The sequence below is a fragment of the Xiphias gladius genome, chromosome 14 (assembly GCF_016859285.1).
Source record: "Xiphias gladius isolate SHS-SW01 ecotype Sanya breed wild chromosome 14, ASM1685928v1, whole genome shotgun sequence".
In the NCBI taxonomy this organism is placed as follows: Eukaryota; Metazoa; Chordata; class Actinopteri; order Istiophoriformes; family Xiphiidae; genus Xiphias; species Xiphias gladius.
The window spans coordinates 738136-752998 of record NC_053413.1 but is presented as its reverse complement, the minus strand read 5'-3'; the positions used below and the strand labels follow the sequence as shown (position 1 = coordinate 752998).

Below are 14863 nucleotides of genomic sequence, written 5' to 3'. Positions count from 1 at the left end.
TATATATATATATAAATAAATAAAAAACCTCCCTCTCACTCCCCTCCCATGGAGGGTGGTGGTGTGTCTTCTTCAAGCTCAGGTCCTCTACCAGAGGCCTTGGAGTTTGAGGGTTCTGCACAGTATCTTAGTTGTTCCTAGGCTGCGCTCTTCTAGACAGAGACTTCAGATGTTGTTCCCGGAATCTGCTGGAGCCATTCTCTCAGTCTGTGGGTCACAGCCCCCAGTGCTCCACTGGTACCACTGTTGCCTTTACTCCCCACATGTTTTCTAGCTCCTTTTTCAGCCCTTGGTATTTTTTCGATCTTCTCGTGTTCCTTCTTCTTGATGTTGCCGTCGCTTGGGATCGCTATGTCTATCTCTACTGCCTTCTTCTGTTGTTTGTCGATCAACACGATGTTCGGTTGGTTATCCATCACCAGTTTGTCAGTCTGAATCTGGAAGTCTCACAGGATCTTGGCTTGGTCATTCCCAACCACCCAGGAGGTGTCTTCCATTGTGACCTTGGGACCTCCAACCCATACTCAGTGCAGATGTTCCTGTCCATTATGCCAGCCACTTGGTTATGGCGTTCCATGTACGCTGTTCCTGCCTGCAACTTACACCCCGCTACTATGTGCTGAATTGTCTGACGAGCATCTTTGGATAGCCTGCACCTGGGGTCCTGTCTGGTGGTAGATCCCCGCCTCTATTGATCTTGTACTGAGACCCTGTTCTTGTGCTGCCATGATTAGTGCTTCTGTGCTGTCCTTCAGTCCAGCCTTTTCCAGCCACTGGTAGGATTTCTTGATATCGGCCACTTCTTCTATCTGTCAGTGGTACATGCCGTGTAGGGGCTTGTCCCTCCATGATGGTTCATCCTCCTCCTCTGCATCATCGGGTTTCTGCTGCCTGAGGTATTCACTTAGCAGTTCATCTTTGGGGGCCATCTTCCTGATGTATTCCTGGATGTTGGTTGTTTCATCCTGGACAGTGGCTCTGATGCTCACCAGTCCTCGGCCTCCCTCGTTCCGCTCAGTGTACAGTCTCAGGGTGCTGGACTTGGGGTGAAACCCTCCATGCATTGTGAGGAGCATTCTAGTCTTGATATCAGTGGCCTCTATCTCCTTCTTTGGCCAGCTTATTATATCAGCAGGGTATCTGATGACTGGCAGGGCGTACGTGTTGATGGCCCGTATCTTGTTCTTCCCGTTCAGCCAACTTTTCAGGACCTGCCTTACTCTGTTTAGGTATTTGGCTGTGGCTGACTTCCTTGCCGCCTCCTCAAGGTTCCTATTTGCCTGCAGGATCCCAGGGTATTTGTAGCAATCCTGAACATCTGCAATGCTACCATCTGGTAGTTCAACCCCCTCTGTTCTGATCATCTTCCCTCTCTTCGATACCATCCGACCACACTTATCTAGTCCGAATGACATTCCGATGTTGTTGCTGTAGATCCTGGTGAGTTGGATCAGTGAGTTGATGTCTCGCTCCTTCCTGGCATACAGCTTGATGTCATCCATGTAGAGGAGTTTACTGATGGTTGTTCCGCTTCGGAACCGGTACCCGTAGCCACTCTTTGAGATGATCTGGCTGAGGGGGGTTCAGGCCTATGCAGAACAGCAGTGGGGATAGTGCATCACTTTGGTATATGCCGCACTTGACGGTAACTTCTGCAATTGGCTTGTGCCTATTCATCTTAGTCGCTATGATGCCTGACAGGAGCTTCCATGTTGTACAGGGGCAGGTTATCTAAGCAGCTGCCTAGAATTCTGAAAATTAAAATAACTGACGCCGACAAAGCAGGAGAAGGCTATAAAGAGGTTTCAGGTAGCAATTTCCTCAGTGTGTAATGTAATTAACATATGGCAGTTAACAGGAATGGTGGAGGTCAAGTTGAGGTCTGGAGGACCAAGAAAACTTTCAGATAGAACTGCTGGTAGGATTGCTAGAAAGGCAAATCAAAACCCCCGTTTGACTGCTAAAGAACTTCAGAAGGATTTGGCGGACTCTGGAGTGGTAGAGACCTGTTCTACTGTGCAGCAACACCTTCACAAATTTGACCTTCAAGGAAGAGTCACCAGAAGAAAACCTTTCCTGCATCCTCAAGTGCTGTGGACTGATGACGTTAAAATAGAACTTTTTGGCCAAAATGAGTGAAGGTATTTTTGGAGAAAAAATGGTGCAGAATTTCATGAAAACAACATTTCTCCAACTGTTAAGCACAGAGGTGGATCAATCATGCTTTGGACTTGTGTTGCAGCCACTGGCAGGGGGAACATTTCACTGATAGAGGGAAGAACAAACTCCGCTAATTACCAGCTAATTCTGCAAGTACACATCCAAGCTTCTTTAAAAAAGCCGAAGATAAGGAAGGATAATGATCCTAAACACCCCCCAAAATCCACAATGGAATACCTCGAGAGGCACAAGCTGAGGTTTTGAGGTCACAAAAATTAATGTTGAGTCGGTGTGTGCATATGCAAAGACAATGGCGGACTCCATAGTTTTCTCATGTATAGCCGCATGTCATCATTCAACCGCTGGTTGCCGAGGTGGTGTCTGGAAAACAACGTGGGCTTTGTAGATAATTTGCGGACTTTAAGGGGAAGACCTGGACTAAACACCATAAGGCCTAAATGTTTTTTTTTACTAGATTTCTATCTATTAGTGCTGTAACTAAAATTAATAAAGTCTCTTAATTTTCCTCTCTCCTCCTCTCGTCTCCATCCATACGTATTCATATCCCATTAATACTTGTTACTAACTTGGCTCCTTTTCTTTCCCATAGTTTTGCTTTCTCCTCTCCTCTGTCCTCCTGTGACTTTCTTCAGGTACATCTGACTCTTGAGCTGGAGTCTGGATCTGTAACTGCAAACCACCTACTGCCCCCATGAGCCTCCTCAACACACACTACTTCAATTATTATTATTATTATTATTATTATTACTATTGTTGTTGTTATTATTGGCCTTATTATTAATTTTATATTTAGTCTGACTATTGTTGTCCTTAGTCTTATCACTAGCCCTAAAATTATCAGTTTTATAATTAATCTTATTATTCTTATACATTTTCATGTGGAACCTGCATTGTGCATTATACTCTTTCCTCCTGCTCTCTCTCTCTCTCTCTCTCTCTCTCTCTTCCCCTCCCTCTGTCTCTCTTAACCCAACCGGTCGAGGCAGACGGCCGCCCACCATGAACCTGGTTCTGTTCAAGGTTTCTACCTATTAAAGGGAGTTTTTCCTTGCCACTGTTGCCAAGTGCTTGTTCATGGGGGAATGTTGGTTCTCTGTAAATATAACTATAAAGAGTAAAGTCTAGACCTGCTCTTTATGAAAATTGCCCTGAGATAACTTTTGTTATGATTTGGTGCTTTATAAGTAAAATCGAATGTCAATTGAATTGAAATATATCATCTTTTATTTTTTAACCACTCCCAGTAGCAGTAATTTTGACCTGGGGTGCCCAAAGTTTATATATGTATATATATGTGTATATATATATATATATATATATATTTATACATAGTTATGTCAAGTAAAATGACAGAAGTTAATGCCATGTAAAATGAAGAAAATGATATTGAAGATTCTGCACTACTTCTAGGTCTGCAATTATATATCAAATTTAAGCCAGACAAACTTAACTTCTTTGTACAAAAGGTCAGATTTCCTTGAGTTGTATCTCTTCCTCTGAAGCATGTGTTCAGACGACACTCAGGTGGATTTGATATACTCAACAGAGGCTCGTTCAAGTAACAAAACATTTTGCCAGTGTTCCACCAGTTTTCACCTGTAATTATGTGTCGGCATCTGTGTGCCAGAACCTCTCCCTAAAACTGACTTTTATACTGACTCTTATCTGGTTTTGAGCTACTTTTTACGAGACACATTTTTAGATATCGGCTATTTTTTAACAGTATCTCTTACCAGATAAAGGATTTTAGCCATCGGCAGAGTGGTTTTTAAATGTTTTTAAAAACAGTTTGGGAGGCTCTTGGAAAACAACTGTCTTCTGGCAGGGCCAGGCTGGTGCCGCTTCCTGCCTGGCTGATGCAGCCTTTCCATCGGTCGCTGCCTCTAATCTGCCTATTCCTGCTGCTGCTCCAGGCTGCAAGGTCTCTGTCCCTGAGGACCCCTGGCTCATTCTCGGGGCCAAACTGAAATCCCTGGCCAGCTGCTCTACTCCACTACACCCGGAGCACTGGGAAGTGGTCGATGGCCACAAAAAGAGGGGAAGACTTTCCCTTCCCTCCTCTTGTGTCACCGCAGCACAGGACATCTATCCGGTGAACCACTTTGACATTCTGCGTGAAGATTTCCCTCCACCAGCTGCAAGCCTGCGGTCTTTTCCCTCTCTTCCACCTCCCAGATCAAAATCCCGGCACTGGTCTCCAGCCAACTTCATTGTATTTCCACCTCACAACAGGGATACAGTTGCAGCTCCATCTCCTGGTGGTCTGGATGCCCTGCAGGAAGAGTCAGCTAACCGGCCATGACCAGCTGCTGTCCAATGATAGAGGTCACAGCGCCAGGCTTCATCCCACCACTTCCACACCAAGCCGGTAAGCAGTCCAGTAACCTCCGTTGCTGGTGTCTGCCCCCATAGACCCCATCAGCAAGCGCAGTCTCTGCCATAAACTCTTCTTATTGGTGACTCGATTATCAAATCTGAAAAAATCAGCAGAGCACACTCAATCTGTTCCCTGGGCGCTACTGCACAGGACATTGCTAATAAAATCCCATACATTTTAAGCTCATATCCAAAAATTGACAGTTCATTGTCGCATGAACGATATCCGTAAACAGATGTCCAAGCTGTTATCCTGAGACTTCACCCATCTCATTAACATCCTCAAACAGTCCGGTCCAACTTACACTCAAACACAACCCACGGGTTGCTTCATGCGCTTAGTCAGCTTTAAAAAAAATGGTTATTGTCTGCCTGTCACACAAATTATTTCCACTTTGTTGATAATTTCAACTTTTTCTTGAGCTGTGGTCACCTGTTTGCTGCAGATGGACTCTACTTAAAGTAGAGCTGGTGTGAGGGTGCTCTCTGACAACCTAGTATACACTGTCCTTCAGCCATGTGCTTCCACACACACCTGCTACCCATCACCATCTCCAGCTCCCCACCAGCATTCTCTCATGTCCTGCAAGTCCGAGCCCAGGTCAGATTAGTTCCACTCATTTAATACCTGTACATATCAGGCACGGACCCATTCCCAGTAACAAAGTGTCAAATCTAATTGTTGTTCCTCGCCAACAGACTACAATCTCTGTTGCTGTCTCTGAAACAATACATTTGGCTTTGCTGAATGTAAGATCCCTAGCAGGCAAATCTTTTTTAATAAATGATTATATTACTGATCATAAACTTGCCATTATGTTTTTAACTGAAACTTGGCTTGATGAAAATAACAGTGCAGAAGTTCTTAATGAGTCAGCACCCCCTAGCTGTAACTTTGCGTATGTAATTATAACAGGAAGGAGGGGAGGTGGTGTAGCTGTTATTTTCAAAGATGTGCTCGTGTGTAAACAGATATCCTTTGGTGCATACAACTCCTTTGAATATGTATCCATTGTACTAAATAGCAATGCTAAAACCATTCCATTAAATATCTATAGGCTGCCAAAGTATTCAACTACATCGTTTGACTCATAAGTGCTCCCTCACTCATTCTAAGTAACAGGCCTCAGCCATTAACTAGAACTATTTGAGCAAAAATGACTCACTTTGATGCGATATACCTCTCAACTCTTGGAGAAGTTATCCTGCATCTCAAACCCTCCACATACTGCCTTTTTAGTTGCTTAGCAACTGATGTTTTATGAATAGTCAAAAGCTGTCTGAATTCAGCAGTCTTTCCCAAAGCCCTGGAAACTGCAGTGATTAAGCCACTTTTTAAAAAAAACTTTGGATACATCTGCACTAAATAACTACAGACCAATTTCAGACCTTCTTACCATTAGCAAAAATTATTGAGAAAGTTGTCTCTAGACAACTCAGCAATTTTTTAGCAGTAAATAACCTTCTTGACATGTTTAAGTCTGTATTTAGGCCCCACCACACTACTGAGACAGCTCTCATCAAGGTTCTAAATGACATTCACCTTAATATCAATTACAGTAAGGTCTCTGTTTTTGTGTTATTGGACCTGGCTGCTGCTTTTGATACGGTATACCACGGTATATTAATTGATAGACTTGAATCCTGGCTTGGTGTCTCAGACATGGTTTTGAAATGGTTCAAGTCCTACCTGTAAGACAGAAACTTATTTGTATCAATTGGCAACTGGGCATCAGAGCGTCTATCCACAAAGGTCAATTCTTGGACCTCTGTTATTCAACCTTTATATGCCTCTACTAGCTGAAATCATCCAAAGCTTCAAGGTTTCATATCATACATATGCAGATGATAGACAGATATACATAGATGTGTCACCGAATGACTATAGTTTAGTTGACTCTCTGGGACAGTACATTAATCCAATTAGTAATGGGATGTTCCAGAATTACCTCCAATTGAATAAGGACAAAACTGAATTTATTGTCTTTGGGCCCAGGATCAGAGACTTTATGTCAAAACAGGATTTAGAGAAACTTGTACATGCATTTATTTCGAGCAGGCTTGAGTACTGCAATGGTCTATTCCCAGGTCTCTTTGAAGGCAGCTATCAGACAGATCCAGCTGATTCAGAATGCTGCTGCGAGGGTTGTAACCAGGACCAAAAAAGCTCAGCATATAACTTCAGTACTCAGATCGCTACACTGACTTCCAGTTTTCTCAGAGAATCAACTTCAAAATACTATTGCTTGTCCACAAATCCCTGTATAGTTTAGGTCCAAGATACTTATCAGATCTCCTAATCCAGTACGAACCCTCTAAACTCCACTGAATCTGGATTACTGGTTGTTCCCAGACTTAAAACTAAACATGATGAAGCTGCCTTGAGCTTTTATGCCGCTCACATATGGAACAAACTGCCAGAAGAGCTGACACTTGAGATAATACTGATTACTTTCAAATCCAAAATAATGACCTACCTGTTTACAATTGCTTTTAATTAACACCTGTGTGTTTTTGAATGTTTTCTTTGATTGTTTTTATTGTATGATTTTGATTGTTTCCTTCTACTTTTTTTATTGTGTGCTATCGACTGTTTATTTTTTACTCTTTGTGCCTGTACCTGCCTTTTTTAAAAGTTTTTATCATTGTTTTTTTTTTGTATTCTGTAAAGCACTTTGAGTTGTCTGTAGGTATGACATGTGCTATACAAATAAATATGCCTTGCCTTCCCTAAATAAGGCTGTTCCTCAAATTTCCAGCAGATTATTTTTTACTAAGTAGCATTTTGATAGTGGTAAAAATGGCATCAGAACTAAATGAAGGTGTTAGACGTCAAATTATTATTCCAAGCAAAGAGGGGATTTCTCAGCATCAAAACTTGACTAGACTTGACACACCGAAAGTGACCACACCATCAGAAGATCAATACATCAAGCTTAGTTCCCTGAGAGATAGAAAAGCAGTGGCATCACAGACACAGAATTTGCCAAATAAAGAATGCAAGACACCAATCAGCAGAAGTACTGTTAAAAAAAGGCTGTCTTGAAGTGTTCTCAGTGTCAGGATCTGTATTCATTTCCTGTTTTATTTTGAAGTTGGTTCTGTTGTGTTACTGTTTGTTTTACTTCCTGGTTTTTCCCGCCTGTGTTGATTACTGTCTCCACCTTAATGTCTTTCACCTGTGTATTGTTTTCTGTGTATTTAAACCCCGCCTCATTTCTCATGCTTTGCCAGATTGTCTTTGTTGCCATTGTGTTCAAGCTCTCTCGTATTTAGTCCCGATTTTGATTCCCTGTGTATGATCTGTTTTTCCGGTATTTTTGTGACCCTCGATTCTGCCTGTTCCTGATCTGCCTTGTTGCCTGGTTTAAATGACTCCTGGTATTTTGACCTCTGCTACGTCTCTCGGATTAAAGATTTGGATTTTGGACATTGCACTTCTGCCTGACTCTCTCTCTCTTGCACTTGGATCCACACACACCTGCCCTTACAGTACAATCTGGCCATGTCGGACCCAGCGGAGGGAGAGAATTTTTGTCGTGCTCTGGGAGCTCAAGGGAAGCGTCTCACCGATTTGGAGTGGGCAGTTTCCAGCCTGGGACCGGGAGTTCAGTCATTGTCTGAGCAGCTACAAGCCCTGGCTGCCCAGACTTGCCAAGTGGTTACTCGTCTGGATTCCATGTCTTCTGCTACAACAGGCCCAGCTGTTCCTGCTCCACCTCCAATACCCAGGGATCCTCCAGTTCATTTTTCAGAACCCAGAGCACCCCCCATCGAAAGGTATGATGGCACTCCTGAAACGTGCTGCTCATTTTTGACTCTTTGCTCGCTAACTTTTGAACTGCAGCCTCTTACCTTTGCCACAGAGCGTTCTAAAGTAGCCTTTATGATCACTAATCTCACGGGGCGAGCACGTGAGTGGGCCACGGCTGAGTGGCAGAGACATTATTCTACCTGTGACTCTGTAGCTACTTTTTCTGCTGCTTTGAGTCGGGTTTTTGGTCAACCTGTCCCGGGCCGTGAGGCAGCCCGTGCACTTGGTAATCTCAAGCAAGGTAGAAGCCGTGTATTTGATCATGCCATCAGATTTCGCACTCTGGCTGCGGAGAGTCAGTGGAACGACGAAGCACTTGCAGACACTTTTTTCCTGAGTCTCTCTGAAGATATAAAGGACAGACTTACCATGGTTGATCTTCCTAAAAGTTATGAGTGTCTTGTGGAACTTGCTATTAAAATTGACAACCAGATGCAGGAACGAGAGCGGCTCAGAGGAGCTACAGACCCTGGATCTGCGCCTTTTAGTCCCCAGGAGGAACCTATGCAGCTTGGTCGTACCCGTCTGAGCCAACAGTAACTACTGTGGGGAAATGGGGCACTTCCTGGCTCAGTGCCCGGTAAAAGGGCCTGGCTCACCAGTAACCGGAGGCCTACTGGTGAGCCACCCTGCGACTGCCTCTACACCAGCACGCTCCTTGACCCCTGTTCAGCTCATCACTTCTCCCAAGAATTCCCTGGCCCTTACAGCCTTCATTGACTCCGGGGCAGACGAAAACTTCATGGATCTGAACCTGGCCCACCAGCTGAATCTGCAACTCCACCCTTTGTCCAAGCCACGCCGGGCCAGCGCTCTCGATGGTCACCTGCTCAACTGGGTCACAGACCAGACCCCTCCTCTGTCTCTGTTGATGTCAGGTACTCACAGAGACATTTCATTTTTTATTATTGAGTCTCAATACCCCCTTATCCTGGGTTATCCCTGGCTGTGTAAACACAACCCTCTCGTGAATTGGTCTACTGGGAGAGTGTTACAGTGGAGTCCTACTTGTCAGTCTTCCTGTTTGTCTTTGTCGGTTTCCCCGCCTGCTGATTCCTCTTCTGAGTTTCCAGACCTGTCCAGGCTGCCTGAAGTCTACCTAGACCTGAAGGAGGTTAATAAGGTTCATGCCACGTCCTTGCCACCACATCGCCCTGAAACTCGTAATGTCAAACCGGATGCTCTTTCAAGGCAGTTCGAGGCAGGAGACCGCCCTAAGGATGCAGCTCCCATTTTGCCCCCTGACTGTGTGGTCGCAGCGGTGACCTGGGACATTGAGCAGGAGGTCCAGCACGCCCTTTCGGAGGCCCAGGTTCCTGATGGCTGTCCTCCTGGTCGGCTTTGTTCCAGACCCGCTCCGTTCCCGAGTCCTGCAATGAGGGCACTCCTCTCCTCTTAGCTGTCATCCTGGGCAAGGTCTCCCGACGCCCCCCAGGCCTCAGCCCCAGGTTCCCAGCTACCAGCCCTCCTACGCACCAATATTGGATACGAGAGGTCCGCTAATCGTCATAGCAGACCGGCTCCTCGCTACCACGTGGGCCAGAAAGTATGGCTCTCCACTCGAGACCTGCCAGTTCGGGGGGAGTGTCATAAGCTGGGTCCCAGGTTTGTGGGCCCTTTCCCGATCTCTGCGATCATCAACCCTGCTGCTGTCCGCCTTCGTCTTCCTCTGACCATGAGGGTCCATCCCACCTTCCATGTTTCCCGAATCAAGCCTGTCAAGACCAGTCGTTTGGTTCCTCCCTCCGCCCAGGTTCATTGATGGTGGTCCTGTCTATTCGGTAAAGAAATTGTTGGCTGTTCGTCGTAGGGGCCGGGGCCGTCAGTACCTCATTGATTGGTAGGGGTACGGTCCAGAGGAAAGGTCCTGGGTTCCTGCTCGGTACATTCTTGATAAAACTCTGATACGGGACTTTCATAGACTGAATCCGGGCATTCCTGGGACGTCCCTTGGGGGCGGGGGTACTGTCAGGATCTGTATTCATTTCCTGTTTTATTTTGAACTCTTGGTTCTGTTGTTACTGTTTTTGTTTTACTTCCTGGTTTTTCCCGCCTGTGTTGATTACTGTCTCCACCTTAATGTCTTTCACCTGTGTATTGTTTTCTGTGTATTTAAACCCCGCCTCATTTCTCATGCTTTGCCAGATTGTCTTTGTTGCCATTGTGTTCAAGCTCTCTCGCATTTAGTCCTGATTGATTCCCTGTGTATGATCTGTTTTTCCGGTATTTTTGTGACCCTCGATTCTGCCTGTTCCTGATCTGCCTTTGTTGCCTGGTTTAAATGACTCCTGGTATTTTGACCTCTGCTACGTCTCTCGGATTAAAGATTTGGATTTTGGACATTGTACTTCGGCCTGACTCTCTCTCTTGCACTTGGATCCACACACACCTGTCCTTACACTCAGAGAATGAGTGAGTAGCAGTTTCTAAACCACTTATCAGGAGGGGAAACAAGGCCAAACGCTTCGGTTTTATCAGCATTTCAAAGTGGATAACTGGGGAAAAAAAGTCCTATTTACTGATGAATCCAAGTTTGAGAGTTATGGATATAACACAAGGTTGTATGTAAGGAGACGAACAGGAAAGAGAATGATACCGCAGTGTATCAAACAGACAGTGAAACATGGTGGTGGGAATATTCAAGTCTGGGGATGTTTCGTCTACTCTGGAGATGGACACCTACACCGAAATGAATACACCCTGACCAAGGAGAAGTACCACTCCATTCTCCAGGCATTCTGTACCCTGGTTTGCATCTTTGTAGAGAAAAATTCATACTGCAGCAGGATTATGACCCCAAACGCACCTCAAAGCTTGGGGAGAATGACTTGAAGACCAAGGAGTCCGGTCATGGATTTTTCTCCAGTCACCTGACCTTAACCCCACTGAACATTAATGGGGGCATTAACTTAACGGTGTGGCTATCAAATAACCTAACTCTGAACAGACATAACAATAAAGCTCAGTTGATAGATTAACCAAATCAATACATATACGTTGACAAAGTTAAACAGTGCTATGCTTAGCCATGCTATGCTACACTACACTAGGCCCAGTTAACTTTACCAAGTCTGGGGAGGGAGAAAGATTCCTTCTGGCATGCTGCTGTGGGAAATCCAGCGAGCTGCAGTCATACTGGCTGTGTTGCTGAAGAGATCAGTGGTTGCTCCTTTAGTCAGAGTAAGCCACTTGATGCTAACTCTGCTTCATGTCTCCTGTTGCTTGCAAAATCAGCTGGCAGGGTTTGCATCGTAGCCGCTGCTGCTAAATAAACTTGTTCACTATCGATTACTCTTCAGTAGCTCTCAAGTCGCTGCCATTGATAGTGTTCAAGGTAGCAGTCTTCTATAAGCAGGCCTGCAGTGAAGACAGCCATAAAGAGAGCTATTGCTGCCCCTGCTGGAGCAGTGAGGAGAAGAAAGGGCAAGGCATGGGAGTTTTGTTGAGCTCATGATGTCATGGGTCCTAGGCCAAACAGTGACCGATGGTAACTGGTTGTTGGGTCAATAGGGGAGTTTCATGACCAGGTGTGAAAAGGTGAAGGATCCTGGGTTCAATAGCCGTCCTTTCTCTTTGGAACAAAGGAACATATGGTCTTACTCATCATTTTTACCTACAATATATAGGGCATATATATATGTATGTGTGTATATATATATAATATATATGTGTGTGTGTGTGTGTATGTGTGTGTATATATATATATATATATGTATATATATGTGTAGGAAATAAAGCACAGGCATTGTTGTCGTTTGTGGCAATGACATCAGAGAAGAAAGACTGCCATGCATTTCTCAGTTTTGAATTATCAATATCTGCTTATGGATATCATAATGAACCTGGAGATTTGTCTTTTTGCCACCGCCGTTCAGCTTTTCAACTGTCTTTTTTTTTTTTTTTTTTGCCCGTGTGGCATTTTCCCATTGTGCCTCTTTCCTGGGGGTTGTCAACATGAATGCTAAAATCACTAACAATAACTGCACGGTCAAAGTCACTGTAAATGATAGACAGTAGTTCAGCAAAGTCATCCAAAAAAGCTTGCACAATATTTAAGTTGCCTGTAGATGTTTAAGACTTTTCGGCGGGTTCTTTGATTTGGGAAGAGAATCCAGGAGATGAGTTATTTCTCAGTTTAACAATTTCTTACAAACCAGAGAATCAAATTGAAATGTACATGGATCTTTTCCATACAGAAGACCACAGTCTGCAAGCAGTTCACTCTAGCCAACTTCATAGAAAAGAGTGTCTGACTTAGCGCTACACAGGTTTTTCAAAGGGAATGTGCATCTATCTGATTGGTCAAGAATGTTGGGGAAGTGCCGTGGCTTAGGCTTAGCGCTCCCATGGCTGGCGGATAAGTTGGTCCCTCTTTTCTTCCACAGGCTTCCACCAGTCACGAGAGACAGTGCCCTAAACAGGAAGAAACCCTGCACTCCCTCACGTGAAGCTTGTTCTGTATGTTTTGTTTTTGACTTATTCATCTGACATGACCCAGTATGGGTGTAGTGCAAAATATTGTTGTATATGATGTTCCTTCCGCATCTATATCTTTGCACAACAGAAAGAGTTCTTACATGAATAATCAGATATCGCTTTTATGGTTGTGGCATGGTATCCATCTAACTGTCCTCCTTAAGACATTGCCTACGGAATGGCCTGTTTTCATAAGCCAATGCCAATGCCTTTCTACGTACATACAATAAACTCTGTGTGCAAACTATTCACATGATTATTAAAAATAGCTAGATCTAATAGACTACAGCAGCAGGTTCAAAAGATGCAAAATTTCCATAAAACATCTGTTTGCACATGATAAAATTATTGAACAAAACAACAATCCACCAGCTTTCTTATGTACTCTGGCTTCACTCATAAAACTGAAGCTGGGAGGGTTTGACTCGATACCCCCTGGGGTGGATGTGTGTCAGAAGGTAGAGCGAGTTGCCCACTAACTGGAAGGTTGGTGGTTTGATCCCCGGCTTGTCCAGGCCACATGTCGAGTTGGGCAAGATACTGAAACCCAAATTGCTATCAGTATGTGTGAGTGTGTTTGTGGGTGCAATGTGTGAATGTGTGTCAATGGGTGAATGTAGCATGTAGTGTAAAGCGCTTTGAGTGGTCGATAAGACTAGAAATGTGCTATTCTAATTTATTCTGTTTTACAGCTAAGTACTGTTAAACATTTATCTTGTTCCAACCAGGTTGCAGTTCAAAACATAAAATCAAGATTGTGCTTGATAATTGTATCATTAATTAAAAATGATTTTCCAAAGACCTGTTTAAATAAAGCCGAATTTAGTGAATTAAAAGCAAATTTAAAGTTTTTTTGCAACATGACTGAAGACAGACTGTGACTGCTGATGTTCTGTGCAAACATCACTGATTCCCATATGTAGAATAAGTTGATTAATTTATTTTAGGGGTGTTGATTTATCGGTTAAGGAATTTTCTTCTCGGAAACATAGGCTGCCAGAGTTGCAAGAGACACAGGAGTTGAATCCAAAGTTGAATAGATGTTTTGTTTTTTTTTAACTCTTTGCTCTACACAACCTTTTTTGCCTTTCTCTAATGACTGGAACTCCTCATAATACTCCCATGTCCAAACGTATCAGCATCAATCTCCATTTCTGTCTCATTGAGATTATTAATTGTTCAAACCTGCTTTCCAGTCATAGTGTTGGGGGTGACTGTGGTCTGTGTTTATGACCACCTTTGGCTGTCTGCCACATGTCCGGGTTGAAGTTGCTTTTTGTCTTGAATACAGCAATCTTTGGTAACAATTTAGCACAGTCTGTGCACTTCATTGATTCTGATGAGCAGAGGAGCATAGAGCAGTCTAAGGTACAGTTCTGGCTGTGGTCCACTAAGTTACTGTTTGGGTCAAGTTGACATTGTTGGTAACAGAGGGAAGTTCAAAGTAGATAATCATAACCCAGAGTTGTTATGAATAATCCTCTTAGTGATTTACAGGAAACCTCATTCAGTGTGTTGTAGTCTAAACCCCATGTACTATTGTACACTGTTTTCACACACACAGTAGCACTCCCCAACACCTGGAAACACATGCCGATGTAGGAAATCGGTGGAGTTCCCCTTTAAGTATTGCAATTTAGCCCAAAATTGATAGTTTTGTGATTCCAGTTCCTTAATGGGACCAACTGAAACAACAAAACCAGATGTCACTGCCATCTGAGTGTTTTCTGATTTCTCATCCCTATGGTTAAGAGAAAGATCTTGGTCATGCACTAAAAATCCAGTGTTTATTGTTGGTATGAGATGAGATGTGAACTGCTGTCTCCAATGTCAAAGTCTTTCCACTTTGTACACTGCATCGACATAAGTCATTATTCTCATGACCACATTTGCAAGGAAAATATAACCACTGGTGGTTTGGAGTGTTTGTGTAAATGAACATTGTGGTCATTTTTCCAGAAAGGACTATCTCTAAATTACTGTGTCTGCAGAATATCACCAACAACCCCCCTCTGG

At 43.8% G+C, this 14863-nt stretch overlaps 1 protein-coding gene across 1 annotated transcript in view; it reads left to right on the top strand.

The window, feature by feature from the left end:
• The window catches only part of dlgap1a (discs, large (Drosophila) homolog-associated protein 1a), a 152630-nt gene that overhangs the window by 99166 nt on the left and 38601 nt on the right, over positions 1-14863 (top strand). The window lies entirely within an intron of this gene.